The following is a 16,739-nucleotide window of genomic DNA, read 5'->3' on the forward strand; positions in this document are numbered from 1 at the left end:
CCTTTAGAATTGGACCCTTTACTTTACATTAATTCTTCTCATATTTCCTACAAAAATATATTACTTCATACTTCTCTGCCTTAAATTTCATCTGCTATGTGTCCATCCATTCCACCAGCTGATGTTCTTTGGAGTCCATCACTATTCTCCTGCTCCGTCACTCATCATGATCATGGATGATCACCCAACTCAATAGCCTGCTCCCGCTTTCTCTCCATACCCTTTGATCCCTTTCGCCCCAAGAGCTATATCTAACTCCTTCTTGAAAACATATGATGTTTTGGTCTCAACTACTTTCTGTGGTAACGAATTCCACAGGCTCACCATTCTCTGGGTGAAGAAATTTCTCCTTATCTCAGTCCTAAATGGTCTACCCCATATCCTCAGACTGCGACCCCTGGTTCTGGACTCCCCCACCATCGGGGACATCCTTCCTGCATCTACCCTGTCTAGTCCTGTTAGAATTTTATAGGTTTTTATGAGATCCCCCTCATTCTTCTGAACTCCAGCGAATATAATCCTAATCGACTCAATCTCTCCTCATATGTCAATCCAGCCATCCCAGGAATCAGTCGGGTAAACCTTCGCTGCACTCCCTCTATAGCAAGTACATCCTTCCTCAGATAAGGAGACCAAAACTACACACAATATTCCAGATGTGGACTCACCAAGGCCCTGTACAATTGCAGCAAGACATCCCTGTTCCTGTACTCGAATCCTCTGGCTATAAGGCCAACATACCATTTGCCTTCTTTACTGCCTACTGCACCTGCATGCTTACCTTCAGCATATCTTTCCTGAACACCTGTATTTGTTGTGCCGACAATTGTCTGATTGTCTGCATTACATGAATAGCTAAATACTGTGGTACGCACACAACAGTATTCCATCTTTCTCTTGGATATATTTGACACTTGTGACAGTGCATCAAAATGTTTCAAAATTTATCACTATTATAAGCTGCTTGGATTTGGTTACTCATTCTACTGTCTTATGAAGCTTAGCACTCATTTGTAAAATAAAAGCTCTTAAGGGACAGTTATTCCAAAAGCGGAGTACACGTGCATTCCTCAGTATTGCAAATTACGAGGGCTTCATTTCTTATTTTCTTCCATCTAAAGATGTTTTGCTTTACATATTTGGTCTGTCTTTATTGGTAACTTTTGACATTTGGACTAATATAATACAAGATAAAGTGCTGAGGTGAGTACACTGTTAATGAGCATTGTGGCTAGAGATAACGGGCAGGATTTTCCGCACCCACCCGCTGCTGCGATCTTCCGGTCCCGCCGCGTGTCAGTGGACTTCTGGCTGGGGCGTCGCCTCGCCCCGCCCGTGGCTGGTCCTGCCTGCGACGGGGCTGGAAAATCCCGGCCAATATTGCACTGCATTACTGACATGTAAGGGGTTATCATATCAATACATATTAGACTCGTGTTATCTATATTAAAATCAAATGGGGTTTTTAAATATCTTTGACTTATAATGCAAATCCAATTAATTTCACTCAAATGTGGTAACAAGGCCTTGATCCTTTTAAGCTGCTTGTTACAATGAATTCCTACCAAGGTAGTGAGCTCATGGGGAAGTCAGCTTTCACAATTCAAATGTACGAGAAGGGTTTAGGGTTGGATTAATGGGTTTAGGGTTGGATTAATGTTCAAAAATGTACTGAGAAGCATTTAATCAATGAAGGCTAGAGAAAAGTAATGATACACTAAAATGCTACTTTTGTAAAATAGCAAACCACGATTGTTTGAACAGTTTAAAATAAAAAAGGCAGCTCAACTAATGAGATGATGGCACTTTTACATAAGTCAATTTTTGATTCAGTTTCAAGAGTCAACTCTGTGTGTAATAGAATAGAATAAACAAATAATTTTTAGAAAGAAAGCACAGCATTTCTACACCCTACATGAATAAAAGCTCCAGCAACCAAATGGACAAAACAAAATCAATATCAAAAGAGGCATGACAGTTGCACAGAAAGCCTATTCAATCTTAAATCTTTTCTGCCACAAGGTTTTATCCAGTCACAAGGGATGTACTTTACAGTGACAGCTGTATGGTGCTTTTGGTGCTTAGCAGCTCTTTTCCAGTTATAACATTAGTCAGGCTTAATGAAATTGCTCACAAGTAAAAGTCCTATTTACTTATAAATTAATTCTCAGGATGTGAGAGACTAGCAAGGCCAGCATTATTTCCCATCCTAACAACTGAGTGGCTCACTGGGGCATGCCAGAGGGAAATTAAGAGTCAACTGCATTGACTTGGGACTAGTCACATAGGCCAGTACAGGTAAGGACAGCAGGTTTCCTTTTTCAAAGGACATCAGTCGAACAATTGTGGTACTTATACTAATATCAGCCTTTTCTTCCAGTTAAAAAAAAATCAAATCCAAATTCGCAAGCAGTCATGATAGGATCCAAACTCTCAATGTCATCATACTACCACCTTTACATTGATACAAAGTGTCTATGGCCCTACGTTGATGCATAATTGAAAGGGTAACTCGGGGTAGATCAATCTCCTAACTGTACTACTGCAGCCTAGCGATGTTAGGACATTCTAACAGTGGTCTTGAGCTTCACATGGTTGAAGTACACCGGCCATTGAATTTGTTGTCTGCCAAAGCAAATTTGCTGCTGTGCACCTTGAGGATGGTACATATGGCAACCACGGTGCATAGTTGATAAAAAGAGTGAATATTTAGGATGGCAGATGGATACCAATCAAGCAGGTTGCTTTATTCTGGATAGTGTCGAGATTCTTGAGAATCGTTGGAGCTGTACTCATTGAGGAAAATGAGGAACATTCCATCACCTGACTTGTACATTGGAGGTGGTGGTAAGACTTTCAGGGGTCAGGAGATGAATCATTTACCAAAAAAACGCACAGCCTCTGACCTGCATTTTATATGGTTGGTCCAGTTAGGTTTCTGGTCAAAGGTCCAAGATGCTGATGGTGGGATTTATTTATTCATATTTTATTTAGCATGTACATAGCCCCAGGGCCAAGCAATAGCCTTGTAACTGGCAAGATGGGGTTCTTTAAGCCTGCCTTCAAGTTTAGTCAGTGGACACTCCTCAACAATGTGAGTCATTGTTTGGACTGCACCACATCTGCAACCTGGATGGTCTCAGCAACCCCACTGATGTTGCATGGCGTGGTGGATTTCACCATATGGGGTGGCATGAGAGAAGGCGTACTGTGGGTTGAGGAAGTCATTGAAAAAGGGCAAGCTTGAGTTGGAGTAGACCTTCTCCAGTAGCTTGTATATTGCAATTACCCTCCTGATGTGGTGGTGGGAAGGAGGGTTGTGGGGGGCAAAGTTGCTCAGGCGTGACAAGAATGCTGATTCAAGGCCAGCTGATGGGGGTTTCAACAGTAGTAACACTGTTTAATCTCATGGGGAGATGGTTAGACTTCTTACTGGGGATGGTCGTTGTCTGGCACTTGTGTGGTGCAAACGTTACTTGCCACTTGTCAGCCCAAGCCTGAATGTTGTCCAGATTTTGCTGCCTGTGGGTACTGACTGCTTTATGATCTGATGAGTTGTGACTGGAACTGAACACTGTGCAATCATCAGCAGACATTCCCACTTCTGACCTTATATTGGTGGGAAGGTCATTCATGAAGCATCCAAAGATAGTTGGGTTTTGAACACTATCCTGAGGAATACCTGCAGTGATATTCTGGGCTGAAATGATTGGCCTCCAACAACCAAAACCATCTTCCTTTGTGCTAGTTATGGCTCTAGCCAGTGGAGATTATTCCCCCGATTCTCATTGCCTTCAACTTTCTAGGCTTACTTGATGTTACACTCAGTCAAGTTCTGCCTTCATGTAAGGGGAAGTCAGTCTCACCTCACCTCTTGAATTCAACTTTTTAATCCAGGCTTGACCAAAGCTGTAACAAAATCTGCAGCTGAGTAGTTCTGACACAATCTAAACTAAGCATCGGTGGGGCTTATTTGTAAGTGCCACTTGATGGCACTGTCGTCAAGACCCCCCATCACTCCATTGGTGACTCAGAATAGGCTGATGGGGCAGTAATGGGTCAGTTTGTATTTGTCCTGCTTTTTGTGGATGGAGCATACCCAGGAAATTTTCCACTCTGCTCATTAGAAACAACAACTTGATTAGAGGTGCTGTCTCCATTTCCTGACAAATTTGAATGATCTTATTTTTGATCAAATTTTTTGCCACCTAGCTTCATTGAGCCTGACTGAATCTCCCAAGCAATTCCTTGATATGAATGTTTGTTGGCATTCAAACTACAATAAATCCAAGTTAACCTAGTGAAAATGTGAATATAAGGTACACCATTCCTGGGTACCACAACAGAGGCTGACATAAGAACTTAAGAAACAGGGGCAGGAATAGACTATAAGGATTCTCGAACCAGCTCTGCCATTCAATATGACCATGCCTGATTTTCTACCTCAACTCTATTTTCTTGCCTGCTCCCCATGTCCCTCAATTCCCTAAGTGACCAGAAATCTGATTATCTCAACCTTAACAAGTGAAGAGGGCACTCAGGTGAGCACATATCTCCGCTGTGCTTTGTTAATTCAATGTTTTACAATTACGCAGCTCTTCTTTGAGGTTTTTCCCTGCCTGTTTGATGCCCTGGTAACTACAAAACTGAAAAAATTAAATCCGTTTATTAAGAACTTCCATTTCACAGAGGAGGCTTCAGGCTAATCTACATCCAACAACCTGCTCTGCAAGTTCTGCTCACATTTAGATGGCTGTGAAAAATTCCACCACAAAAGTTGCGTCAATCCATAACACTCAAACAGTTATTAACATTTTAAGTAAAATGACCCACAGCACTCTAAAAAGTTAATTCACCCTATCCAATGATAATGGACCCTTTAAAATATTTCAGGATCCACATCTTCGCCAAAAACTAAATAGCTCTTCCTTGGGCCAGATCCTATCTGTGTACCAAGTTTCGTTGAAGTCTGTCCATTAGTTTTTAAGATACATTGTTTACAGACTAACAAACGGGTGAAAACATTGCCTCTATCTATAGGGTAGCTTAATCTATTGGATATTTTATGTCACTGAAAAATAAATGCCTTGTAACAACAAAGATAAACTTCTTTGTACAGTTATAATTAAGGGCGTGAATCTCCTTGTACAGAGGAAGATTGGACATCTAAATGCCACTACGATTTAAAACAATGTTTTTTCAAATGCAACCCAGACAGGTAGCTTGGTATTCATTTCCTTTTGCCACTTGTAAAAATCCCATGGAAGAGTCATATGGAGTTTCAATCCAGTAACATGGATTGACATCACAAAACTATTCAAACATACACTGGAGCAGGAGTAGTCATTCAGCCCCTCAATTCTGCCAATTAATGAGATCCAACATTTTGTCTTTGCTAAATATCTCTTGATAGCCTTTACTTAACATAAATCTATCGATCTCAGTCTTGAAAATTTCAACTGGCCCAGCATCCACACGTCTTTGGAAGAAGGGAGTTCCAAATTTCCACTAGCTTGCGTATGAAAAAGAACTTCCTGACTTCAACCCCAAATGGGCTAGCTCTAAGTAAATACCTTTAACTACACATGGTCCATAACTGCAATCAGAGGATTCAATTATGTGGGCAAAACAAATGACTTAAATTTAAAAGAACTATTAGGATAGCTATGTAATAATGTAAAACCTAGGTTGAAATCGTCAGAAACCAAGGACGGAAAAGATAGGGGAAGCGAGCATATTACGATCTCTGTAAAGACCAACAATGTTTAAATTAAATTCAAACTTGCAATTAATAGCTGAAAGAATAGCACAGTAAGATTTCATGTTTTAAAACTTTTACTGTAACAAATGACTAAAAGCACTGGTGACTAAACACTTTTTTTGTAGGCAGCTTATACTTTAAACTACAGAGAAGGAATTCCTCTTTTATACTTCGCACTCCCCATGGAATTACATTCCTTATAACAAGCAGTCCACAATTGATCCTGGCTTTCAATGGGTTCCCATATCCCCACTTCATTGAGTAGCAACTTCAAGTGACCATCCCCAGATGCTTTCCTCAGTATTTGGAGCCATCCTTAAATCCACCATCAGCGGCAAAGCTTGTTCTGATAATGATTTTTCCACCAGCAATGCCAGGATGAATCCCCTGGAATCCCTAGATAGCTGCAGGATTCGTCTTTTTGACTAGAGACCTTCTCCCTTCCAAGTCCAGCTGTGTCGACAAGCAGCCTCTTCTCTCTGCTGACCACACATAACAACGGCTATCTGTCTGTGGATACTGATGGATTTGTAGGAAAGTCTGTAACTTGAACACAAAAAATGGCTTCCTCTGCCTTCTTCCCTATGGCGATATGAAACACATTCACCTTGTATCTAGGTAGGAATGCAAATTAGCTATAGACCCCAAATACCTTTCAACTTAGAAGTAAATGGTCAGTTTACAGCACAACTGTTTACAACCCAGAACTTTCAATACATTTCTGGGACTTGGGGAAACTCAGAGTCTCGTTATTGTAAATTTAGAGACTGCTGCCATTGTCTCCAAGCGTAAATGCCTGTACCTTCTTCTCAATAAAACACACTAAGCCTTCTTTTGATCTCTAACAATCAAACCACCCAGGCTTACTGCCAGACAGGCTTCAGAACAGGTCATCACTCTTTTCATTTACCTTAAATTTAAAGCCACAGTCTCAAAACATCTTGTAAACCTATTGTATTAAAATTATTATAAGTAAAAAGTTAAAGAAAGACATGAATTTATTTTCATAGCACAACATTCACGTCACAGTAATAAAGTTGTACTTGATGTCTGAGAAGTTTTATCACTGTTACATTAGGATTTGTTTTAGAATTAGGGTTTGCAGTATGCAAAATACAGAATTTGCCCATAGAATCTGAAATGCTTTGTTAGTGCTAGCAGTCTGAGGATTCTAATATTTGAAGATGTTTCAGTTTCTGCTTCTTTACAGTAGAAAATGTATAATTCTTGGGAGACTCTTTCAAGCTGTCAATTCAAACGTCAAGTTCAAATGATGTACCAGTGACCTTCGTTAGTGAGATGCTCATCCTCCCTATGACCTCAGCCTCCTCCTGAAATTCCCACCATCACAGGTGCCAATGTTCAGCCAATTCAATTTGCTCTGTTATATCCCAGAAATCCAGGTGGAGGATGGACTGAAACCAATCTTCAAGCCAAAGTTACATGTATTAATTTACAGAGATATTTGTAACAAACATATGCACTTCCTAACAAACCGCCACTGTTTCAGACTGTTCTGGGTTATTGGAGCACATGTGAATCCTCAATTACTGACCATTATCTACATATACAATTAATACATAATTAACACACTCCAATGATATCAAGAAACAGCTGAACATACTGGATGCAACAAAGGCCAATATTCTGGCTGTAGTGCTGCAGACCTGTGCTACAGTATTAGCCGCGCCTCGAACCAAGCTATCCATTACGGCTACAACATTGACATCCACCCAACAAAGTGGAAACTTGCTCAGGTATGTTCTTACCACAAGAAGCAGGGTAAATCTAATCCAGTCAATTGTTGTCTCATCATCTTCTCTAAATCATCAGCAAAGTCATGGAAGTTCTCATTGACAGTATTAGTAAGTGTCATTTAATCACCAATAAATAACCTGCTCATTGATGCTCAAGTTGACTGCCACCACAACCAATCAGATCCAGACCTAATTACAGCCGAAGTCCAAGCATGGACAAAAGATGTCTGTGAGGACCTTGGCGGATGTCCTCTGGTGGCTCGAGGCCTGGAGGGTCCTGCCTGATAAGGGTCTCCTTCTCAGCGGCAGATGCATCTCTTTGGCCTGAGCAGCTGGAGTGGAGGGGGTCACAGGCAGAGGGGATTTGGAGCGGCTAGGTGGAGGTCCCCAGGGTGACCATCTGATGCTCATCCACCCTATGGGTTCCCGACGGCCTCTCCCGGACTTCTTGAGGAGAAGGGGCACCTGCAAGGAGGTCAAGGTGTCTTGCTTCCCCTCTCGCCCAGACATTAATGGTGTCCACCAGTGTGTGGCCATGGAGTCCAGGGCCTACCGCAAATCTAGCAAAAACCTGCTGGACCAAGGTTTCCATGGTCCTCGCCAACCTTTCCATGGTAATCTCGAGACGCTTGCATGTCGGAGCCACAGCATCAAACAGAATGTGAACGGACTCCTCCATCCTTCACTCTAGTCTGCTGAGTGACTGTCGAATCTCTGTCTGATGTTACGTCGGCTGTCATTATACCTCCAGCACTGAGTTGGTGGCCGCTCGCAGAGACTCGGGCTCAGCAGGTGGCTGGTCTCCAGCACTCAAGCTGTCCCTGCCTCCGATTGCTGCAAGGACGTGTCAGTGAGGTGTTCTCCATTAGGTGAGCCTGAGCCTATTCTACAGCTATGCCCCAACGAGGTATGTTTCCGCACTGGTGGAGGGCGCGGGTGAGTGCAGTGACGGTTCTTCCTCAGTTTCATCATCTGACGTGGTCTGGGGGCTGGGACTTACGTTGGCCAGCCTTGTGGTCCTCAATCTGTTGGTGCCTATAAGAGAGAGAAGATAGTTTTAGTCGACGAGCAGGCGGATTACAAGATTGCACATCACTCACTGTGAGTGTCAGAATGTGATGAGCTCATGGAGATCTGATCGTACTTGGTTGGTGGGATAATCCAATCCCCCATCCCCACAGTGGCGATCCGTGTCATTCCCAGCAAGCTCAGCGGGATCCTCCTTGAACTGCGTGCGGGCAATTATGTCGGCTGTTCTTCCCCCGGTCTAGGATCTTTTTTACTTGTTGTGGGAAAGCTTGCTCTGGATGAAGACAAAAGGCAGACATGTGCTGAGAGGGATGGAGCAGAGTTTGGGAAAGATGCATGCCCCTTGTGTGTGGTGAGCCCACCCCTATTTAGGCTGATGATGGAGTGCGCACAGCATGATAGATGGGGTGGTGGTGATGTGAAAGTTTCCGTGAGACAATCAGTGCTGATATGTGTCCCCCACTAATGGTTGTGTGAGATAGATGATGTCATGTTGAGAGTTTGATATGGAGGGAGCTGAAGGTTGACTTACCCTGGCGGAGTGGATGAGATCATTTGTCCTCTTCCTATCGTGGATGGCATTGCAGGTACGGTGGCCAGCCGTGCTGACATCCTCTGCCATGGCCTCTGAGGCCAGAGAGGTGAGGCTAGTACGTTTTCTGGAGCCATCCCTGGGATAAGGCACATCCCTATGCTCACGCACTCCTTGTATAAATTCCCTGAGGGTGTCAGGGCAGAAGCGGGCTGCAGCCGCCTTCCTGTGGTTGGTTGGCTGCCTTCTTTCTGTGATTGCCAGACATCTCGACACGTCTCCTGAAAACAGGTGGGCTGGAGAGAGTAAGATATCTGTGCTCGGTTGGCTTTTAAATATGGTGACCGGACCTTCAACCTCATCAGGTAACGGCAGGGCAGACAAATCAGCTCCTGATCCCAGAAAGGTGTTGCAGGGAGATACTCACCTGTGCATAGTTAATGAGCTCCCAAGGGCAAAATCGGGTGCATTTTCCCACCATTCCGACCAGCAGGAAACGCGCCGCGCAACCCGCCCGCCTTTGCACTTTGTGCAAAAAATGAAAAATTCGCCCACAATGTTTTATACTTGGCCATACGTAAGGACACAGAAGGGTATTATAACCTCAATTTTTTTTCAAGGTTGTCTAAATAATGGTCTGGAAGTCACTGCAATATCAATATTGGTGGTGAATGCCATAAGTTAGACAACTGTGATTTCCAATCATCCAGTAGCAAGTTTGTGCAACAATGTTCTGAAAAAATAATTAGAAAACATCACAAATAGCACAGCGGTGGTTCAGGAGAAGTGCAGCCAATAAATAGCCAAAGAAAAACTCATTGAGACGTAATTCTACTTGGGCCTGCAAGTGTTTAAAATGAATGTTTCAATGTTGAAGCGATGAGCACAACAAGCACTAAAATATAGAAAACTGATTCACTTTAAGTATTGTTGTTATACCCATCTTGTTAGATTAGATGAACAGTGGTAAATTTATGTAAATAGGCACATTTAAATACCTCTTCTTTATTCCTATCATATCTAATTTCTCTACCACATCCTCATTTACTGAGAAATTGGGGGCATCCTGTTCTTTAGTAAAGATAGGTGAAAAATGTTCATTTACTACCTCAGCCATGCCCTCTGCCTCCACAAGATTTTTTGGTCCCTCATTAGACCCACCCTATCTCTAACCATAGTTTAACTCTTTATATGTTTATAAAATACTTAAGCGTTCTCTTTTGTGCTATCAGGTAACTTATATTGTGCATATTTTTTTCCTCTCAGTTCTCTGTATTTTCTGAATTCGGCTTGATTCTGATAATATACCTGCCATTTTTTATAAGCCTCCTTTTTCTGTTTCATTTTAATGCCAATGTCTTTAGTCACCGAGGGGGGTTCAGTTTTGGATACCCCCAAGGGGTGCCCTTCCTTTTCCCAAAATTCCTAGGATGTCTTAAGATTGTGGACAAGCAGTGGAAACAATGTGATGTAAAATGTGATAATAATTATATATACTTCATTTAGTTCATGCTCAGTGATTCTCATCTTGCTTATAGTTTTGTTTTGGAAGTATTAGAAAAGCCATAACAAACTGTAAAAAAAACCTAACAATTTGAATAGTTATAGAACATCAGCACTGGAGTGTGAAGGAATTTTACCATAGATTTCTAAATGCCTAATACAACATGCGTAATTGATGACAGCTGAAAGTTTCATGTTTAATAACATATGGTTTAGCATCAATGGAAGGGTGAGAAAGGAGAACAAATTATATTCTTAAATGACAAGGTGAAAAAGTCTTCAGGATTTCTTAAATCTTGTGGTTTTAGAAAAAAATATAAATTACACTTTAAAAAGCTAATTTAATGCACTTTTTAATTATGCCATTTTGGGTGATACCCTTTGAATACTTAGGGGAGAGTTTTCTCCCCGTCGGGAAGGCTTGAGCGGGAGCAGGCACAGGCTGGTGCGCAGCTGATCACCGTCCGTGATCGGCTGTGCATCGCCATTTTCCAGGTGCGTGAAGCTGGAGAAGCTGGATATCATCCAGGACAAAGCAGCCCGCTTGATTGGCATCACATCCACAAACGTTCACTGCCGACGCACAGCAGCAGCAGTGTGTACCATCTACAAGGTGCACTGCAAGAATTCACCAAGGCTCCTTAGACAGCACCTTCCAAACCCACGACCACTACCACCTAGAAGAACAAGGGCAGCAGGTAGATGGGAACACCACCACCTGTAAGTTCCCCTCCCAAGTCACTCACCATCCTGATTTGGAAGTATATTGTCGTTCCTTCACTGTCGCTGGGTCAAAATCCTGGAACTCCCTTCCTAACAGCACTGTACTGACACCACATGCACTGCAGTGGTTCAAGAAGGCAGCTCACCACCACCTTCTCAAAGGCAACTAGGGATGGGCAATAAATGCTGGCCTGGCCAGCAAAGACCACATCCCTTGCATGAATAAAAAAAATGCGAAGGCCACCTGGGCTCTTCGCCTGCCCACCAACCTTAAGGTTGGATGGGCAACTCTGCTAATCGTTTTAATTAGTTTTCAAATGGCCTTAACAGGCCTTTGACAGTTCGGCGACCGCGCAGCCGACTCCGGTGCGCGCCCACCGAACTGAAGGTTGGAATGACACACGCCCGACAATACCGCGCATCATTTTACGCATTGGCGAGCGGGGCCCTGTCCCCGCACGCCGGCCCAAAGATTCTGGCTTTAGAAAATAAAAAAAACTTTAGAATAGCCTGTGTTGCATAGCTCAACCTCCATCAGCATTTCAATCTCCATTATCTTGTTCTCTCCATTGTCTCTTTATCCATCAATATTCTTTACTATCAGGTTTTACCTTGTATTGCTGTAGAACCTGTGTAGAACAGGTGGAAGCTTTGCAGAGCATTGGCCAGGATTTTGATGTTGGCGTGCAGGGACGGGCCCGAAATGCCAACACGCAAAATGAAGCGCGGTGACGTCGGGCGTGCATCCCAATGTCAGTGCGTGTCATTTAGATATTACGTTTGGCAGGCGCGCACCGGAGGCAGCTGCATGCCCGCCGAACTGCCAACGGCATATTTAGGCCATTAAAAAAAACAATTGAAATAGTTATCAACACTGCCCATCCAACATTAACGTTGGCGGTCAGGCAAAGAACCCAAGTAGCCTTCACATTTTTCAGGAAACCTCATCCCGTGGATAAGGTTTCCTGAAGGTATAATATAATCAATAAATAAATTCTGCTAAATTGACAAACATGTCCCAGCTCATGTGACATAAGGGGACATATGTAAATAATTTTTATCTTTATTAAAAATTTTCAATATGTGCTTAATCTCCTTGAGGCAGCTCTGTGCTCTTTTGCACACATGTTCCAGCTCTCCCTCCTCCCCCTGCCCGCACAGGTAGTGCTGAGTGCTACTGGCTGTGCGTCACGCTGGGTGGGCCTTAATTGGCCCGCCCATGTAAAATGGCAGCGTGGAGCCGATTGTGGGCAGCAATCAGCTCCACGCCCGCCCATGCCCGCCCCCAACCGGCCCACCCGACATGCAAAAAATTCTCCCCATTGTGTCTTTCACCAACTTGAAATGTTGTTCATCTCAATTTATTAAAATTAATTAAATCAAATATGTTGCACAATAGCATTCTTGTACAGAAAGGTTGTCATAATGTGAAGAAGCAAATGTCTTAATTTTTGCACCTGTGTGTGGTTAGAATGTGAACAAGGTCATTTAATTTGCTGTATGCCAAAACAAAACAGATCTTCTCCCTTCCCCCAGCCTCCTACCAGAATAAAACTACTTTACCAAATCAAAGTTTATGCCAAGGTTTCAGTTTGTTTGCTTACTTCACTTGTAAATATTTATCAGTCTCTGGTCTACCTAAACTGGTATGAAGTTCACTTATCTTACAGCTAATGAGAAATACATTTTGTTTCTGTTGACCTATCGTTTCATAACATTGCAGCACATATTCATAGTTGACACATTCAAGCTGTCAATGTTTTTATGAGCCAAATATTTCTCAAGTAAAACAAGATGACGACTGTGGTCAATAACTGCATTTAAACCTTTAATATTTACAGCTCTTTAAATTTAGGTTCCTGAAATTATAATTTTGATAAGTTATCGACCTGAGATGTTAACTCTGTTTCTCTCTCCACAGATGATGTCTGACCTGTTGAGTATTTCCCGTGTTTTCTGTTTTTAGTTTTAAAATTATATTTTTGTTGCAATAAAATACTTTCCTTTCAATAAAATGCATCTGACTGCAACACAATAACCACTTCTAAATAAAGGATCAATTCTTATTCAGTATTGTTGAAAATGCTGCCCTCAGGCACAATTATCAAAAATGGGTATCCTTATAAAATCCACGGCAACAGGAATCATTTTACATAAATTTAATGTCAAATATATTTTTATAATGTTAAACTATACATCACCTTCCAATTCTAATTTTAAATTATTTATCAAAACTACTTTTAAGGTCCAGTGGCAATTTTCTTTCATTAATGAGAAATACAAGCAAAGGTCTGCACTAAGAGGACTGAAGGTGAAAAATTACCCACTATTCTAATCATCTGCCTCACTGTCTAACTCTCTCATGTTGGAAGTACACACCTAAATATATTTTGAAGCTGGTAGATAAGGAAGTATAGAGGAAAGGAGACATTCTTTCACTGGTGGTGAATGAGAAAAATCAGACACTGACTCCAATAACATTAATGCATTCTTCCAAAATTCATATTGACAAAAATAATGGAGCTACAAGCCATTCTACTTTCAAAGCAAGTTATTGAAATGTATGCTAGAGACTAACTGATAAGCAATACTACAAATATTGTATTAGTAGTTATGTACAGATGGAACACGTAAGACTGAACGATGACTGAAATTTATGCAAAATAAAGTTTCTCCCACTTTTGTGCCACATGTTATGATCTCTGCAGAGACCGTTTAAAAAGAGATTCGACCTTCCAGTCACTGGTTGGAAGAATGATACAGTAAGCATTTGAACCTTGTGAAATCTGAGTCAGTACCTCCTCTATTTCTGCTTTTGTAGCACCTACATTTAAATCTATTTCCAACATTTCTGCTATCACCTTCAAATTAACTTCTGCTAACTGTTGTAAGGCACTCAAAGACAAGACCTCTCTTTCGAGGAACGATTCAGCAACATTTGTAGCCATATTTAAGTTTTCAATGAAAACAGCAAAAGTCACTGTGAAACCTTGTTCGTTTAAACTCTGGCGACTGTACTCGCTCAGACTGTGGATTCAAAATCCCAAAAAGAGACCCCAATTTTGCTACAATCTCTGGAGAGACAGTCAAAAAGATATTTGAAATTCCAGTTATTAGCTGAAACAATGACATGGCAAGATTTCAAGTTTTAAAACTTTTTACTGTAACAGAAGCCGAAAACAAAAACTACTGTCTAAACACTATTTTCTTTTAGTAGGCAACTTTTAGGGAAGAATTTTCTGCCTGTCAGGCGGGCGGGCCCGACCCAATCTCCTGCGGGTGGGGAGTCGATCCCCGCCGGAGAAGCGGGCCCCGCCACCATTTTATGTGGGCGGGCCAATTAAGGCCCACCCAGCATGACGTTCGGTGGGAGATGCTATGCGCTTCTGTGCGGGCGGGGGGGATTCCCCAAAAGCGAGAGTGCGCTCTTTCACGCATGCGCGCAAAAGAATGCACATCTCCCTGAGGCTAAGTGCTGCCTCAGGGAGATCACTGACACTTTTAAAAAGATTAAAAATAGAGCAAAAAAAGATCCTTAACATGTCCCCCTCATGTGACAATGTCACATGAGATGAGGCATGTTCATAAGTTACATTAAAACTTTATTAAACTGTTTAAAACCCTGTATGAAACCTCATCCCACCAGTGGATGAGGTTTCATGTTTTTTCTATTGCACGCCGGGGCTCCTGGCCTGCCCGCCAACCTTAAGGTTGGACGGGCAGGTCCTTTAATTGTTTAAATGATCCTGTCAATGACTTCAATTGGCCATTGGCCATTGCCAGGTCGGCGGGCGCACAGCTGATTTTGCTGTGTCCCCGCCTTCCTGAAAATTTAACTGGGGCGGGATGACGTCGGGGGTTCCCCCTGATGTCATCCTGCGTCATTTTACATGTCGGTGAGCGGGCCCCACCCCCTGCTCGCCGACAGCAAAATTCTGCCGTTACTTTAAACTAGAGAAAGTAATGTTCCCCTTGTATACTTATCACCCATCGTACTCTCCACGGAATTACAGTCCTTTTAGCAAACAGTCCACAGTTGGTCCTGGCTTCCAATGGGTTCACATGTCTCTCTTTCTCCAAATAGTAACTTCGAGAGACCATCTCCAGGCTCTTTCCTCAGTTTTCAGAGTTCCTTAAATCTACCACCGGTATTATTCTTCTTCCCCTGGCCATGCCAGAACAAATCTTCCAGAATCTTTGATTAGAGACCATCCCCCTTCTGCACCTGGCTCGTAAAGTCAAGCACCCTTTACTCTTTGCTGACTACACAAAACTGCTGTCCATCTGCTATATTCACTGATTTGTAGGGAAGCCTGTAACCTGATCTTAAAAATGGCTTCTTCTACCTTCTTCCACAAGGCAAAGTGAATCACCTTAACCTTGAGTCTAGGTAGAAATGCTAATTAGTTGTCCTTGATCTCAACTCCCTTTCATGAAGTAAATGGACTGTTTACAGTACAATTGTTTACAACCCCATTTGTTCAACACTTTTCTTGGACTTTGGAAGGTTCAGAGTCAAACAGAGAGACTGAGGCTATTGTCTCCGAGCATAAATACCTTGCATCTTCTTCTCAGTAAAACGATCTAGACCTTCCTTTATTCTCTAACAATCAAACCACCCAGGCTTACTGTCAGGCAGATTGCAGTACAAGGCACATTACCCCCATTTATCCTAAATTTAAAATGACAGCTTTTTAAAATTCATTCACGGGATGTGGGCTTCGCTGGCTGGGCCAGCATTTATTGCCCATCCTGAGTTGCCCTTGAGAAGGTTTGTCGAGCTGCCTTCTTGAACCACTGCAGTCCATGTGGTGTAGGTACGCTCACAGTGCTGTTAAGAAGGGAGTTACAGGATTTTGACCCAGCGACAGTGATATGTTTCCAAGTCATGATGGTGAGCGATTTGGAGGGGAACTTCAGGTTATGGTGTTCCCATCTAACGGCTGCCCTTGTCCTTCTAGATGGTAGTGGTCATGGGTTTGGGAGGTGCTTTCAAGGGAGCCTTGGTGAATTCCTGCAGTGCATCTTGTAGATGGTACACACTGCTGTGACTGTGCGTTGGTGGTGGAGGGAGTGAAGGTTTGTGGATGGGGTGCCAATCAAGCAGGCTGCTTTTTCCTGGATGGTGTCAATATATATATATATATATATATGGCAAGTCCAGTTCAGTTTATGGCCATTGGTACCCCCTGGGATGTTGATAGTGGGGGATTCAGTGATGGTAATGCCATTGAGCATCAAGGGGTGACGGTTAGATTCTTCTCTTGTTGGAGATGGTTATTGCCCGGCACTTGTGTGGCACGAATGTTACTTGCCACTAGTCAGCCCAAGCCTGGATATTTTCCAGATCTTGCTGCATTTGGACATGGACTGTTTCAGTATCTGAGGAGTCGCGAATGGTGAACATTATGCAATCATGAGCGAACATCCCCAC

At 42.6% G+C, this 16,739-nt stretch overlaps 1 protein-coding gene across 1 annotated transcript in view; it reads right to left on the minus strand.

Annotated features, from left to right (window-relative positions):
• Positions 1 to 16,739, minus strand: part of ascc3 (activating signal cointegrator 1 complex subunit 3) — a 634,438-nt gene that overhangs the window by 362,643 nt on the left and 255,056 nt on the right. The gene's annotated exons all lie outside the window — the stretch shown is intronic.

The sequence above is a fragment of the Cetorhinus maximus genome, chromosome 5 (genome assembly GCF_964194155.1).
Source record: "Cetorhinus maximus chromosome 5, sCetMax3.hap1.1, whole genome shotgun sequence".
NCBI lineage: Eukaryota > Metazoa > Chordata > Chondrichthyes > Lamniformes > Cetorhinidae > Cetorhinus > Cetorhinus maximus.